This window comes from Macaca nemestrina, chromosome 14 (assembly GCF_043159975.1).
Source record: "Macaca nemestrina isolate mMacNem1 chromosome 14, mMacNem.hap1, whole genome shotgun sequence".
Taxonomy (NCBI): Eukaryota; Metazoa; Chordata; class Mammalia; order Primates; family Cercopithecidae; genus Macaca; species Macaca nemestrina.
Window position 1 is genome coordinate 115,450,851 of NC_092138.1, and position 15,605 is coordinate 115,466,455.

General features: G+C 62.4%; 1 protein-coding gene across 2 annotated transcripts in view; it reads left to right on the forward strand.

Annotated features, from left to right (window-relative positions):
- Positions 1-15,605, forward strand: part of LOC105471885 (retinoid X receptor alpha) — a 120,754-nt gene that overhangs the window by 19,443 nt on the left and 85,706 nt on the right. The window contains exon 1 of one of the 2 annotated variants that reach the window (XM_071078573.1): positions 3,591-3,609. The exons of the other annotated variant lie outside the window; for it this stretch is intronic. The gene's annotated coding sequence lies outside the window, so the exon portion shown is untranslated. Of the gene's footprint in view, positions 1-3,590; positions 3,610-15,605 lie in introns of those variants that run through there. 2 annotated transcript variants of the gene reach the window in all.

A 15,605-nucleotide genomic window follows, 5' to 3' on the forward strand; every position in this document is an offset into this window, starting at 1 on the left:
CTAGCTGCTCTGCCGAGGGCCCGTTGTCAGGTACTCATTACGTGTAGCTGCTGGGAAGGAGGTGGAACGTTTGGACCAAAGCCCTGATGGGTTTTTGTGTGCCCTTGGGTGGTCAGCAGTGGGGGTACCTGGTTCGTTCACTGCACTTCAGGCCCCTCCCTGGGACTGGCATGGATCCTCGTGGAGGGATCTGGAGTTTGGGGTTGGAGAAGCCCCAGCCTTGGCCTTGGTGGCCTCCATCAAGCAGAGACCAAGGCCACAGGCAGGACGGGGGCTCTGGCGGGAGCTGTGTCACTCTGGCATCGCATGGCTGGCCTGGCCGCACCCACCAGGTGTTCATCCAGGAGCTGCTGGCAGCCCCGGCAGCCTGTCCCACCAGCTGCCTGCCTCCGTCCTCCATGGGGACTCGTGAAACCTGGAACCGAAAAAGAGCCAAGGCAGGAGAGAGCAATCGAAGTTGAAATTAACTGTTGCTACATCTCCCTAGCCCCAGCCCTGACACTGTCAGTGCAAAATGCGTGACGGGGAAGGTGAAAATAATCAAAGTCTTGACTCTCTGGCCTGGTTCATTCATGACTAAATATGTGTCAGTTCCCGGCACAGGTGAACGTGGAATGGGTGCCCCCAGGTGGGACTGTGGCTGCTGCTGCGTCCAGATGTCCCCTCTTCTAGGGAGCCGTCCTTGATTTCCCCACTCAGGAGGTCCTCTCCTATACCTGTGTTTTCTGATACACGTGCATCCTACAGTGTCCATGTAGTGACAGTTGAGAGTCAGGGCAGCAGCCTAGGCCTCTTCTGGGGGGTGGGTTCCAGGCAGGGTGTGGCCGGCAGCCCAGGGTGATGTGGTGTTGGGGGCCACGCAGGGTCCCTTGGCTCTACCAGTGCTGGCCCATTCTGAGCACCTGATCAGGACCATGCCGCCCTCCTCTTTACTTCCTCCCGTTCTGCTGTGGTCCTAGGGGTGGAGTCCCGGCCCTGGCCCTGGCATGCATCCTTGCCCTGCCCTCCCTGCCCTCCTGCGGCTTGCTGGGGACCAGCTGTGCTGAGTGATGTGATGTCTTCAACCGTCACAGCTTCGCACTTGCCGTCCCCTCCCCCAAATGCCCTTCTGCCGTTGCCCCTTCAGGTCTCCCTTGGCTGTTGGCTCCTTGAGGGGCCTCCCCGGACCCCTGGCTCCCGTGGCCTCACAGGGCTCCCGTGGCCTCACAGGGACCCAACTGGTCCCTGTGGCCGGTTCTGCTTGTTCCTTCTCGCACTCCTGCCAGTGGCTGGCCATTCCCGGGTGTGTTGGGGGCTCGTTAATCTTCCTGACTAGGACCTGGGCTCTGGGGACTAGGGGTGCCCAGGGACTGCAGGACCTGCCCTGTGTCCTGGCACTGCCCAGCTTCACATTAGCAGGGGAAAGAAGCCTGTGTCTGGGTGCCGTGGGTGGATGCCCGCAAGGGTGGAGCCCCCATTTTGGGGGTGTGCTGAGCCTTCACCCCACTGTCTGCTCGTACTCGTGAGCTGCTGGAGTCTGAAGCCCAGGGTGGGACAAGGAGCTGCCTTTGAGGGAGGGTCCTCCTGGGGGCCCCAGGGGTTTGGGGAGCCCGAGTCGGGACAGTGTGGGTTGGAGGAGTCATAGGTGGGACTGGCTGGGACCCCACCAGCGCTTCACTGCTCCCAGCTTACGGAGAGGAAGGGCGAGGCTGGTCGGGGGCAGCTTGAGAGGCTCTGCCTCTGGGCAGCACATCCGGGGCCTGGCCCTTGCGGGGAGGGCCCAGCTGTCTCTGTGGAGGTGGCAGGCAGGTGGGAGTGGGGTGGTGGCCTGTTGGTCACTGTGGAGGTGACAGGTGGGCGGGAGTGGGGTAGTGGCCTCTGTGTCGCTGTGGAGGTGACGGGCAGGGGTGGGATGGAGGCCTTGCCATCACTCTGGGGGTGGCAGGCAGGCGGGGGTGGGGTGGGGACCTCACAGTCATCTGTGGACAGGATGGGGCAGCCGTAAGGAGAACAGGTAGAGAAAAGGGTTAAAGGACTGAGGGAAGTAATAATGTTTCTAATTTTCCTGTGTAATTTAATAAAAATGTAAATTGCTGGGCGGATGACGCGCCCTGCCACGGTGTTGACCGAGATTAATTGCGGGCGCTCATGGTCAGCCTGCCTTTGTCTCTGCGCCCCGAGCGCAGCCCGGCTTCTCCGTCTGCCTGGGAGGCAGACACCGTGCCGTCCACCCTGATGGGGACTGCAGTGTCCGGGCTTCTGCCGAGCAGGAGGGGGGCCTGGTCAGTCAGAGCCAGCCCCTGCTGTGACCCCACACCCCTCTCCGGAGGAGCACGGGGCTGGGAGAGGACATTCAGGGGCCTGTGCTGACGGGCAGGTTCCAGGTATGCGGAGGGTCCCTGGCCAGCATGGTTAGGGAAGGCCCTCCGGGGGGATGCTGTAGGTGGATTTGTGCATGGGAAGGAGCAGCCGGTGGGGAGGTGGAGGAGGACCTCTCAGGCCAGGGGAACAGTGTGGGCAAAGGCCCCAGGGTGGGGCTCACTGGCAGGGGGTGGGGTGGTCAGTTAAGAGCTGGACGTTGAGGTCTGGCAGCCAGGAGGGGCCTGGTGGGTGACAGAGCCAGGCAGGGCATGGCCAGTGGTGCTGGGCATGTCCTGATAGTGGTGAGCATCCTTCAGAGGCTGTGAGTGCTGAGTGAGGGTCGTGGCGGCTGGTGAGGATGGACCCTAGGGGCAGGAGGGGAATCCGTGTCCACTCGGAGACGGAAGCAGAGGCAGCCGTGGCCATGACTGTGGGGGATGGAGGAGCCGGTTAGAGCCGTGGCCGACAGGCCTGGAGCAGGGGCTTGGGGTGACCCTGTGGTTTGGGCCCACACAGTGGTGCCATTTCTAGGGATGTGAGGCATCGAGGGGAGTCGGGGGTGCCAGGTGTGGAGGCAGTTGCAGTTGAGGTCATGCAGGACCCCTTGCAGGTTACGAGAGCAGTGCGCATTGAATGCCAGAGCTCTGGGGTAGACCTGGAAGCCTCCCAGGAGGCGAAACCCCAGGGTCTGTGGTTGGAACTTGGAACATTTTAGTGGCCCCGGGGTCTGTGGTTGGAGCTTGGAACATTTTGGTGGCAGGGCCAGGGTTTTGAGAGGGAGGACAGAGCAGCATTTGCTGGCGCAGCGGGCATCGTGGCGCGATGGTTTCCAGGATGCAGGGCAGTGAGAGCCAGGTGCAGCTCCTCTGAGCTCAGGCTGGCTGGGAGGGTCCCCGCAGCCCAGTTTTGTCCCAAGGTCCCCCAGGGCCCATGTGGCCGCTTGTCCCCTGCTGCAGATGGAGGCCAGTCACGGACAGAATGTTGATCTGGTCCCCGGGGATGCAGGTGGCCGACACGTGGGTTGAGTCTTGGCTGAGTTCAGCCAGGCTCGAACAGCCATGCTGCTGTGGGATTGCGATGGAGGGCTGGCTCCTGCTCAGTGCTTCCCGGCCTACGTACGCCCTGTCCTCGGGGTCCTAGGCTGCATGGCACCTGCCCATCCATCCGCTGTCAAAGGCATCACGTGTCCGCTGTGTGCTGCCTCAGGCCCAATGCGGGGTTCGGTGGTCAGAAGACTTCACGTGCCTCCCCCGGATGCTGGATGTCGAGGTGGGTGAAACTGGGCCTGGGGTTGCAGTCCCTGAGGGAGAGCTGAATGTGTGTGCGTGGCTTTAAAACACCCAGAAGCCCCAGACCTTGGCAGGACCTGACTTTGGACACCAGCTCTGTACCGCCTGAGTGCCAACCGTGGCATTGCGCCAGCAGGGCCTTGAGACTCGGGAGGGGCTGGCATATCCGAGACCCAGTTCTGTCACTTGCAGTGAAGGGCTGGTCCCCGCTGAGAAGGCTGGTGATGCACGGTGGGTACGCCGCTTCCCGGGAGGGGACCTGTGCTGTCCCTGAATTCACCGAGGGCCAGGAGGGGTCCCAAACACTGACCCGCCTCGTGAGGGCATGCACAGAGGCTCTTGCAGGAGAGGGGTCTGGCTGGGCCTGCAGACCCCAGCTCCCTGTCCCAGCCTGGCCCCAAGCTGCCGCTTCCTCATGCTGGGCACCCGGGGAGCCCTGCTGACCCCTGCTCTGCACCTGGACAGCTGGGTGTCGGTGGTGGGCCTGCTGAGGGTAGCTCTGGACAGGGGTGCCTCGGCCTGGTGGAGGGCTTGGCCGAACTTGGTGGCAGGGAGGGAAGCCTCTCCACGGGGAGCAGGAGGGAGGATAGGGACGGCTGGTTGGTGGGGAAAGAGAAGAGGCTGGCTCAGGTGGCCTGGGGTCTTCGGCTGCCACATGTGGCAGTGGTACTGCAGGGGTGGCTCGGCCCTGAAGCTCGTGGCGGGTAGAGCATGCATGGACAGGGACCCAGCAACTTGGCGAGCATGGGCCAGATGGGCAGGGTTCTCAGGTGGCCCCATGCGTGGGTGACATCAGGAGACCCCGCATCGGGCGAGGTTACCTGTGTGCCTGCTGACTTGTCTCATGAGGTTTGGGGACTTTAGTTCCACCTGAATGCCCGTCTCCCTGAAGGCACAGGGCTGTGCACAGGGTTCCCCAGGGCTGGGCCTGCCGGGCGGTGTCCACCCGGGAAAGCTGCTTGGAGGAGGGGCAGAGCTGGGCTGGCTCGGGTGGGCGGACGGGTGCCGCAGGCTCTCCTGGGGTGGGAGTGGGGTGGACAGTGTGCACGATCTCGCCCTGCCTGTGACACCTTCCTCTCCTCCTAGTTGGGTCAGCTTCTGGCTGCGGCTGGTGTCTGGAGGTCCGCAGGCACCGCTGGGACCCCTGCGCCAAGCCCAGGACCCCTGGTTCATGCCTCTTTCCAGAGCACTTGCCGGCCTATGGTCGGGAGGAGCAGACCCGCCAGATGGCTGTGTGTGTGTTGAGGGAGGGTGGAGGATGGGGGTGCAGCTGCCCAGAGATACCAGGAGATGTCATGCCGATTGCACGCTTTGATTAAACAGCCTGTCTGGGGCCGAGTGGGCAGCTGGTCAGTGTCAGGCTCCCAGGGCAGGATGTATGGAAACCACCGGGGGAGGGAGGAACTGGCCCCAGAGAGCCGGTGGGGCTGGAGCCGCGGAGTGGCCTGAACACAGCGCTGGTGCATCGTTCCCTGGCCCCTGCCTCGCCAGCTGCAGCCTTGGAAGGCCCTTTGCCCCTCCAAGCCTCAGTTTCCTTTTCTGTAAGGGGGGATGGCTGTCCTCGCCCCCTGGGTGGTGGCTCAGAGCTGGATATGCTGTGTAGTAGTCACATGGGTGGCATGCTGGTGGCTGGGGTCCCCAGGGGCTGCCCGTGGGTGGTCAGCTCCATTTGGAGGCCTGTGGTTTCCGGCTAGTGTCTTCCACCAGGCATAGCAAGCCCCAGACGATGCTACATGAGGATTGTGTGGGCCCCTGTGCTGTGCCCGGGCTGTGCTCACCCACATGGGGAGCCTGAGGCACTGCCCACTGGGGCCTCCCTGGCCCAGCTCCACTCTGCCCTTCCCCACGAGAACCAGCCTCCCCCCGGGAGCAGCTCCATCTGGGGCATTTTCATGCCTTCTGCTGAGGTGGGTGGGGGTGGGGATTGGGCCAGTGGCTCCGCTTTCCTCGGCCGCCTGTCCCCACTGCATGAGGAGACGCATTCGAGGGGCTGAGAGGCTGAGCCCGGGGCCCGGCCTGGCTTGGGTGGTGTCTCCCCTGCCACCTTGTCCTCATCTGTACTGAGGGTCAGCATCAGCACCTCGGCTGTATGATGGTGCGGAGGCCACCTGTCCTGCACCCACAGGAGGCCCTGTGCCTCAGCAAGGGGATGCCGAGCTTCCCTCACCTGCCTAAGTGTCCCTTCCTATAACATGGAGCTCCAGCCTCAGACTTCATGGGAAGTGCGTGTGGCCTCGAGGTACAAACACCCTATTGTAAGCCCTCTGAATGCTTTGCTTAGGAAATCAGAACGTTGGGGCTCCCTTCTCCTGCACAGGCCAGGCTTGGGGCCGGCAGAGTCTGAAGAGGTGGCAGGTCTGGGGCTAGGAGGCCTGGCAGGAAATCATGGGAGGCCTTGGGGCAGTGCCTGGCTCTCTGGGCCGCGGCATCCTCCTCAGAGAAGGGACAGTTGGGAGGGTCACTCGCGAGGGGCCCTATGCCAGCAGCGGGCAGAGGGGAGGGCAAAGTGGTGGTCCTGGGCCCCGCAGGCTGATTGTGAGGCAGGCTGGTCTCCAGTCCCCACCTGCATGGCTCTGTTCCTCCAGACGGCCCTGACCCCAGCACCCCAAACTCTGTCTTCCCAGGTGGGGAGCCCCGACAGGGCAGGGATCCTTCATCTCAGGAAACGCAATCCCTTCCCTGGCCTGTGAATATTTCATCAGCAGATTAAAAATTGAAGCTGAACCATCCCTGCTCCTCCGGGAGGGTGGAGGAGGGGGGCCGGCTCCGTTTCAGGCTGGTTTGAGTATTTTTCTTGATAATGGAGCCGCGTCAATTAGAAAATGACATTGCTGGTTAAAATGCCGTTCTGCGGCCCTCTTTAATTAAGGCCGAGACGTAATAACCAATGCGCTGCTGCGAACGCATTTTTAACCATCAGAACGCGAGGTGAATGACATGGAGTTGGGTTGATCAGAGCGGGCGTGCGGGGCCTCGGAGAGATTTATGGAGGCCGCACAGCAGCTGCGGCTCTGGCAGGGCATGGGGTGTGCCAGTGTGTGTTGGGTCAGGTGGTTCTTCTTTTCTGTGTGCACGTGTGCGTGCATGTGGCATGTGTGGGTTGGGACCAGAAGGGCCTGGGGGCTGAGGTTGAGAGTCCTACTGAGTTTGCCTGCATGGGCCATGGTGCTGGAGCCAGAGGACCCTCTGGGCAGCCCGAGGAGGGAGCGAGGCTGCACAGGCTGCGGGAGTCAGAGGCTGTTGAAGGCAGAGTCAGGCTGGGGTGCAGCAAGAGGAGGGTTCTGGGCATGGAATGAGGACAACAGCGTGGCCCAGGAGCCGCTGTGGGTTTGATGGTGCCTGGTGAGATGAGGAAAGGGGCAGACTGACTCTGTGCCTCCCGGGGTGCCTGGAAAACCCTGGGGAGGTGCGTGGGGGGCGAGGGGAGGGGAGCAGGGAGGTGGTGTCCAGCCAGCCCCTCAGGTGCCTGAAGGATGAGCACAGGAAACGGCTGCCTCGGGGACCCTGGATGAGTCTGGGGTATGAGGAAGTCTGAGGAGCCGCAGTCCTTCCCTGCTGCTGAGCGGGGGCCCTGCTCTAGGCCCCAAGTGGGCAGCACAGGGCCTGGTGGGGCTGTCCTGCCTTCCCTGCCTCACCCCTGCCCAGCCGTGTGCAGACTGTGCGGGAACTGGCGTCTGTCAGGACCACCCGGCCTCCTGCTGGCCCTGCTTTCCATTGGTGGGGCTGAAGGTGCACCCTGGCTGAGCCCTGCAGCTCTTGGGCTGCTGGCTTGACACAGGGGACCAGCTGCCCCAGGGAAACAAGGTCAGGGCTTGCCTGGGACTGTCTGGGACGGGCAATGTGGGCCAGCATGGGGCGGGCTCCACAGCCGACGGCTCACATGCCTGTCTGGGCCGTGTCGAGTCTCGCTTGAGGTTGGAGCAGTCTCCCTTTGGGGACATCCAGGGCTCTTGGGCCTGTCTCTGGCAGGGAGTCAGGAGCCCTGGGGACATGGGAGTTCTCTCCTGCTTCCTTGGTGTGAGGAAGTACGTCCTCAGCCTGCTCTTCTCTTTAGGGACACTTGGCCCTGCCTTCTGGCGCCCACGTGGAAAGCCAGCCAGGGGTGCTGTGACGTTTGTTGACACCCTCCCACCACCTGTGCTGTCTGGGCTGGCCTCTGGGGGTGCAGCCTGGGGGGATGAGCCACCCCAGGTATAGGGTCCCCTTCGGGAACGGGGAGGAGGGGCTGGAACTGGCTGTTGGTGTGGCTGGTAGGGGCAGGCCCATAACTGGGAGGTTCTGGGGCTTGAGGAAGAATCCCAACTTTTACTTTTGAAACAAGAGCAAACAGCAAACTGTGGAGGAGGTGGGTTTGTTTTCTTCAGTAGATTTGCTGGAGTCCTTCTCAGGGGTATCCCTGGCGCCCCAGAGGTGGCATCTCTGATGGCCCATGGTTGTAGGAGGCCTCGGGCCAGCATGCTGAAGAGTGAAAATGCAGGTGGCCTGGGCCGTGAGTGCACATGTGTGCATGTGTGCGCACGGCCCCATGCGTTACAGCGCATGTGTGTGCACATTAAGCCGGTGTCCCTTCCTGGGGCCTGGCCACAGGCGCCCTTCGCTGTGAGCCAACCCTCGCTTACGTTCAAAGGTGTGTTCACTGCCCAGTGGTGCCCCAGCAGCTTCCACGGCCTCATGGGTTCACGAGCCCCTGTACAGCCAACACCCCTCCTCTCCACAGCTAGGAGGGAGGACGCTGGCAGCTTGTCTGCCTCGTCCCGCTTTCCCCAGGGTGGCAGGGCAGAGGTGCCCTCAGTGCAGGGGTGCCAGGCCCTGGCAGGCAGGAGAGGGAACTGCTGCCTCCTCATGCTGCCCATGGGCCTGGTTGACCTCCAGGCCCGGGCTGCCCCATTGGGGCTGCGCCTGTGGGGTGTGTACCTGACCTCTGGCTGAGAATCTGGTGGGGCTCCGGCAGCCATACTCATCTATGAGCCCTGCTGGCGGTGAGCTCGGACGGCCTGGCTGCATTTGGGGAACGTGTCCCCAAGGCTGGTGGGGATGGGGCTGTGGGTGGATGAGAGCTCGGCTGAGGGTGCCTGGTGGCTGTTCACTGGGGATGGAGGTGGCCACAAGCTCCTGGGGAAAGGGGGCAGAGGCAAAGACGAAGCCTGGACTTCTCTGTTGCCACCGTAAAATAACACTTGGGTCCGTGCCTGGGAAGGCCTAGAGGTGCGTTCCAGCCTGTGTGTCTCTTCTGACGGGTCGGATGGGGTGCCTGGGACCCAGCAGGGAAGGTGGGTAGGTGGATTGGTGATGTCTGCAAGGAGGGCTGTGGGGCACTCCTGCGTGCCACATGCTCCCCTCCTGGCCCTGTGGTCTCTGCGCTAATCTGATGTCACCCTTCTACCGAGAGCTTAGTACCACCGCTGTGTGTTTTCACTGTGACTTCTGCAGAATTTTCTGCCCATACTGCTGGCTCTTCTGGATCCCCCTCCTTGGACAGTGTTGGTGTGAGGGGGTGGTCGGTGCGTGTGTGGTGGTGGAATAACTCACCCGGGTTGGAGCCAGCCTCACACTGCCGGGGCTCAGTGGGTCTTACCTGGGCTGCCCATCGGCAACATTTGAAGATGAGGAACTTTTAAGATTCCCGGTGCCCCGGCCACACCCCAGACCAATCAGATCGGCAGCCGTGGGGGTGGTGCCTGGGTACCAGGGCTCCCTGGTGATTCTGTTGTGCCTCAGGGTGAGCCCACTGGTGGAGATGGCCTGGGCCGGGCATTCCTGGGGTTCCTCCTGCAGCTCTCCTGGCATCTGTTGTGCCTTGGCCTTTGCCATAAGACTGAAATCTTCAGAGGCCCTGTTGTTGCTTGAAGTCTCAGATCTGGGCCTGCCTCCGCTGTCTTGGGCCCTCCAGGCTCCCCAGGCTGCAGTTGTCCTCGTCCTGGATTTGCCTCTCCCCTTCCCATAGGCCTATGTACTCCCAGTTCCCTAAGAGCGGGTGGAGCTGGCTTAGGGATGGAGGGGCTGAGAGGCCACTGGGAAGCTGTGGTTGGGAGTCTGGGAACCAGTCTGGAGTTCTGGGTGTTGGGAGCAGAGCGGCTCCGGGAGACTGCATGAGCAGAGCCTCTCATCTAGAAGCGGTCAGGACCGTGATCCCAGGAGGCCTGTACATCCCATCTCCGGCAGGGATGGGGTGGCTCAGCTCCAACTCTGCCCACGTTGGCCTTTGGGGTTCAAGGCGGGGCTGGGGCTGGGCCACCCCATCTCTGCAGGCAGGAACCTGGCATCCCTGAACCCTTTCCTGTGTCCAGCTCCTTTCTGCCTCACCCCTTGTGGGCACCACCCCTGTGCATGCTGGGGGAGGACCTCGGCTGTGGGTGCTTGCATCTTTGCGTCCCTCTCTTTCCCCTGACCTCTGTCCTCACCTGCGGGAAATGCAGGCCCAGTTGTCCAGGAGCTGTGCTGTGGGTCCCAGGTGTATGAGCAGTGCCTAGTGTGCCTGGGCCTGGCATGGGTATCTCTGCGTCTCTGAACTCCCCAGCTGGACCGGGCACTGTTAACTGAAGAGCAAGCAGTAAAAAGTAGCCTGACCCTTGGCCACTTATCCTCGGTCAGGGAGGTAGTGGACAGAGTCCCCGATTCCTTCCTAGCCTCAGTTTCCTGATCTGCCGGTCTCCGAAGAGCTGGGAGGGTGAACAGAGATGAAGCCAACGGAGCTCACCTGCAGCTCAGCCAGCGCCAGGAACTGCTAGTTGTCGTTTTTGGTTAATTTTTCCTCGCCTGGGCTTCACGTCTCAGGGTGGGTTGGGAGGGAGAGGCACCGGCCCAGAGTTACAGTGGAGGGGTGGGGTAGTAGAGTCCGGCTGGGAGGGGCGGCACTGTCCACAGACAGGTTTTCAAAGCTGCGCTCTGTAGCCAGGCTGAGGACCCAGAGGCCAGGGAGCTGTGTGCACCCCCGCTGGGTGGGGGAGGTCCTGGGCCTGCTCCTCTGGAGTATTCAGCTTGGAACGCAGCCTTGCCACATGTTGGAGACAGGTAGGGACCTGGCCCGTTGTGCAACCTGCAGCTGTGCGGGAGAATTCCTCCCAGGGCCCTGGGCTCACCCTGCCCTGGAGTCTGCATTTTTCAGGAAGCTCCGCGGGTACCCTCTCAGTGGGTCAGAGGCTTGGAGGAGGCCAGGGTCCGCGCCCAGGTGTCAGACAAGCCCTGGGGGAGGGCAGCTGAGGGGCTGGGGGACAGCTCCCTGCCCACGGGATGGCCGCTGGGCTCGCACTGCTACAGAGTAGTGGCAGGGAGGTGCTTCCACGGCGCCCTCACTATGGGATCTGGCTCGGGCCTGTCCCAGGCCAGGCCTCCTTTCCCTGGTGACCTGGAAAAGCATGGACCCTGCTGGCATGTCCTTCCCTCCTGCCCCTGCCAGGTGGAGCAGGGTGGGGCCTTCTGGGGAAGGTGCTCCACCCTCACCTGGCTTCCTTGCCCCAGCCCTGCAAGGGAGGGGAACTGTGTCAGGCTCTTGTAGGTGACTCTCCCTGGGGGAGCTCTGGGGCCTCGGGCAGGTCACTTCACTAGCCGCAGCCTTGCTCTCCTCATCGGTAAAAGGCGGGGAAGGGTTTCTACCTTGGATTTTGGTAAGGGGGAGCCATTGTTTAGCTCCCGCCGGAACACACCTGGGATGGCGTTGGGCTGGGGATTGCGTGCTGGCTGGGCTGAGAATCCAGGAATTGCTGCCTGTGCTTCTGCAATGCCCACCCGGGCTTCCGGGTATATAGGGCAGCATGGTCTGCAGGATGGAGGCCCTTCCTGCTGACACAGGAGGCTGGGGAAGGTCTGTGGCTGGAGAAGGTCCGTGCCTTGCCCAAAAGTGTGTCTTACCACCCCTACCTCGAGAGATGGCCCGGTGCACTGAGCACCTACTGTATCCTAGCACTGTGGTGGCCGTCCTGCTCAGTGGCTCTTGGATTAGCCATCCTTGGCCACCTGCAGGGGAGGACGAGTGTTCTCACCATTGTCCTGCTGTGGAGGGAAAGGTGACAAGCTTGTCTGGTGGCACCTGTGCCCTCAAAGTGTTGGGAAAGGGTGGTTCTCCCAGGTGGGGGCCCCTGCCACGCCCCAGCCTCACGCTGCCTGAGGCCCTGCTCAGCCACCACCCTCGATGGCCCTGATAGAAAGTGTCTCCCAACACCTCCGCACCCTGCCTTTCTCCCAGCCTCAGCAGCCCTGGAGGTGGCCCGAGGCCCGTGCCCATGACCCGTGCTGGGCACCCCCAGGAAGCTCAGAGGCCCCCGGGCAGAGCCGGGGAGGCGTGAAGGCATAGCCAGGGCGGAAGCAAAACAAAAGAAAAAAATCCACCCCTAAACCCACCCAACCCACACCCTGAATCTCCTTATCTGTGTCTCCGCAGCCTGTTGCAATTGCCTGCTGTGAGTGGGTTGAGAAATTCGATGGAGCAGATAGTTGCCCAGGCACTGAATCGTCTAGGGCGGTTGGACAGGTTTGGTTCCTGCCCCGGTGGAGGGCCCTTCTCCAGAACCCGGAGCAGAAACCTGGCCAGAGTTCGCTGCTGAGCAGGCCGCAGCCTCCCGCATCCTCACCTGGGCTCCCTGCAGGTTCCTGGGAAAAGGGGACTTTCAGGGCCAGGGACGGGGGGTTACACGGATCTGATTCACGTCTCAGCCCCTCTGCTGTAGCCGCGTGAAGTCAGGCGCTTCCTGGGCCTCAGATTTCTCACCTGTGCTGGGGGTTGGGGGCCGTGGAGTTGGTGAGATCTGAATGTTCACGAGGACTGTCCACACCACAGGAATAGTGGGAGAATCATGGGTAGAGGGTGGGAGACCCCCAGACCTGAGTCAGCCCCTCAGAGAGCCGTGGCCCTGGGTTTGAGGCCAAGGGTTAGGCTGTGGTTTGTGCAGTCCCAAGCAGAAAGTTCAGGTCTTTGCTAGGGAATGCCCTGCTTAACCAGTCAGATATGTTACCCAGAACCTTCCAGAACACAAACACGCACCAGAGGTAAGCAGAATTGGCCACCCTCGGGGCAGAGCACCTGGGAAATTACGTGTTCTTAGAAAATTATGTGTAAATCACAGTTTCTTCATAAGTTTGTTTATTGATTTTTCCCTGGCAACCTTCACGCTGTCTGATCCTAGGGTGAGACCATGGGGGTAGTTTACAGCGGACCCCGTGGGCAGGCGGAGGAGCCACAGTGGGGGAGGAGCCACAGCGGGGGAGGAGCCACAGCAGAGGAGGAGGAGGAGGAGGGGGGGCAGAAGGAGGAGGGCAGCATCCGGCCTGGGGCCTGGGATGCCTCCACAGAACACAGGAGCATGGGGCAGGGATGGGATGAGAGGCATACCCGCTGTGCTCCCTGACACCCCAGCTGCTCGCTGGCCCGAGGGCTGGCTCCTGCAGCACCGTCTCCGCAGGAGGCTGTGGGCCGCTTCCAAGAGGGCTGCTGCAGGGTGTGCTGCCCAGGCCCCGGCCACCTGCCGAGGACCGAGCCAGGCCTGAGTCTGTGCGGGACAGAGCTGAAACACCGAGTTCTGCCTGCACAGTCCCTGGGGGGCTCTGGCTCACCAGCTGGGAGATGGGCACCAGGCCTGTTGGGCCACCACCAGCCACTTTCCTCCAACAGCAGGCAGGCAGGCGGGAGCCACAGTTCGGGGCCAACAGGTCTCCCTCAGCCTGGGTGCGGTGGAGCTGGAGGGAGGGCTTCCTGGGGGAGGTGACAGGGAACATATGGGGAACAGCATATGCAAAGGCTCAAAACTGGGAGAGTTCCGGGGCCTGTACGGGGAAGTCAGGAGCTGAGCCTGTGCGGTCCTCAGAGGCCTTGTGCAGGGTCTGGACTTGGCCCTGTCAGTACTACCCAGGAACTGACAAGGTCTTGTTCCAGAGACTTCCCCAGAGGTCTGGGACCTGCTTTTCGGCTCCTGTTTGGGTGCTGTTCCAGCACAGCAGCACTGCCCTAGGCCCTGCTCTCCCCTCCCTGTCCCTCCCTGGTTGTCTGCAGGACTGGGCAGAGCCCCGGGACCCTGCCTGAGACAAGCAGTTTCCAGGACAGGCCTGGGCCCCGGCTGGGGTCCCTATGGGGTGTGCTGGCTTTGGGAATGTTGGCAGGTCTGAGCCTGGCCTATGTGTGTGCTGCTTGCTCACATGAGTGGTGAGGGCTGCGGGCAGAAGGCCAGGAGCCCCCCGGGGCCTGCTGCTAGGCTCAGGGGAAGGGCAGGTGGAGCCCTGGGGCCAACAGCCCCACGTGGCAGGGGATTTTCATTAAGCCCTGTGCCCTACTCCTACCCCATGCCCAGTTCTGGGAGGCTCACCAGGGTCCAGGGAGCATTCATGGAACAGCTGCTGGGGGCTGCCGTGTGGGAGAGGTCGAGAGGAGGGCCAGGCTGCAGCCAGGGGTGGAGGAAGCTTCCAGACCCGCTGTCTATTAAATTGAGAAAGACAGAGGTGTTCTTTCTGTTTCCGGGGTCATCTGCTCACATCTGAGGGCACGGAGGGTGAGATGTAAAGAACATGCATGCCACTGAATAGCTGGGGAAACTGAGGCAGAGCCAGGGCCACCTGCCTTTGAGGTCCTCAGGCGTTGGCTGTGAGATGGGTGTGCTGCTGCCGCCAGCGGCTCTGAAGTGGGCTTTGAAAGCTTTGGAGGCCCCAGAGATAATTATCTGGCAATAACGAGGTAATTAATGGCTGCAGGTGTGCCCCGGCCCACCTCCCCTCCCTTCCCAGGCTCCCTTCTGCCTCGTGCCTCCCACCCTTCCCCATCCCCTCCACCGGGCACACCCTCATCTCGGCGTGAACATCAGTTCCATAAGTCGTCGCGTGATTCCCGGGGCACTGTGGCTTTGCCTGCTTGGAAGGTGAGGGTGCCCGCCTGGGGAGGCCTGGAGGGACTGCCCTGACCTCTGAGGAGGGGTGTGACCCACCCCCTGCAGATCAGCCACGTGCATTGTTTTCCCTCCCTCCCTCCCTCTGCTGGATAAATAGCACACACTGGCTGAGGGCAAGAAAAGCGTGGTCCTGGAGTCTGGACAAGCCCCGTGTGGCCCCGGAGGGACTCTGAGCTTCCGTGTTTGGGAGCAGGCCTGTGGCTTCCAGGACTGCCTGCCACCTCCCAGCAAGGATGTGGCCTGTCTGTCCTGGATGGTCCTGGGTAGGCTCTAGGCCCTGGTCCCAGCCCGTTTCCCCAGGGGCTTTGTTCCCGAGATTGTCCTGCTATGCTGGTCAGCATGGTGGCTCTGGGTGGGCCTGGCCTGTGAGGGAACGGGAACAGGGAAGCTTCTGGAGCCGCGGGGGTTCCCGGGCTAGGGTTGCATGGGACCAGGAGGGGAATGGAGCAGTAACCAGAGGGTGGAGGTGTGGTGCGCCCAGTGGGCCCACCCGGCACAGATGCCACCATGCTTTTGCGGCTGCTGAGTGGCCCCAGGGCTTTATCTAAGGCCCCCGTGATTGCTCTGTCCTGCCTGGGGTGGGCCAGATCCCTGGGCAGGGCCTGGAAGCTGCCAGCTGTCCTTGGTAGCCTTGGTGGAGGTTACTGGGCTGGGTGTCTGCCTTCCCTGGAGACTGCACTGCCTGAGCCGGTGACAGGCTGTGGACTGGCCTGTCGGGCGGCAGGTCAGAGCGAGCAGGAAGCACTGGTTCCTTCTCCATTCCCACCCTGCTCGTCGCGGGAGCCTGGTGTGCCCAGGCCTGGACTTGCCCAGCCCCACAGCCTTGCCGATGCCTGGAGTTCTGGGTTCGAGCTCTGGCTCCGTTGTGGCTGCAGGCAAGGCCCATCCTTCCCTTGGTCCCGCCGCCCACAGCCTCAGTTTCCCTTTCTGAAGGACTCGTATCAGGAGACAGTGTGGGCAGCCAGTGCCCGCCGTGCCAGCGCCCCTTCCGGCGCACTTGTGTTCAGGTTGCTTGAGGTTACCTGCCACTCTCTGGTCTGCGGGAGGCTCTTTTGAAAGCGGCGCGCCTTGGCTGCTCAGCCTGGCATTGTATGGGGGACATGGTGGC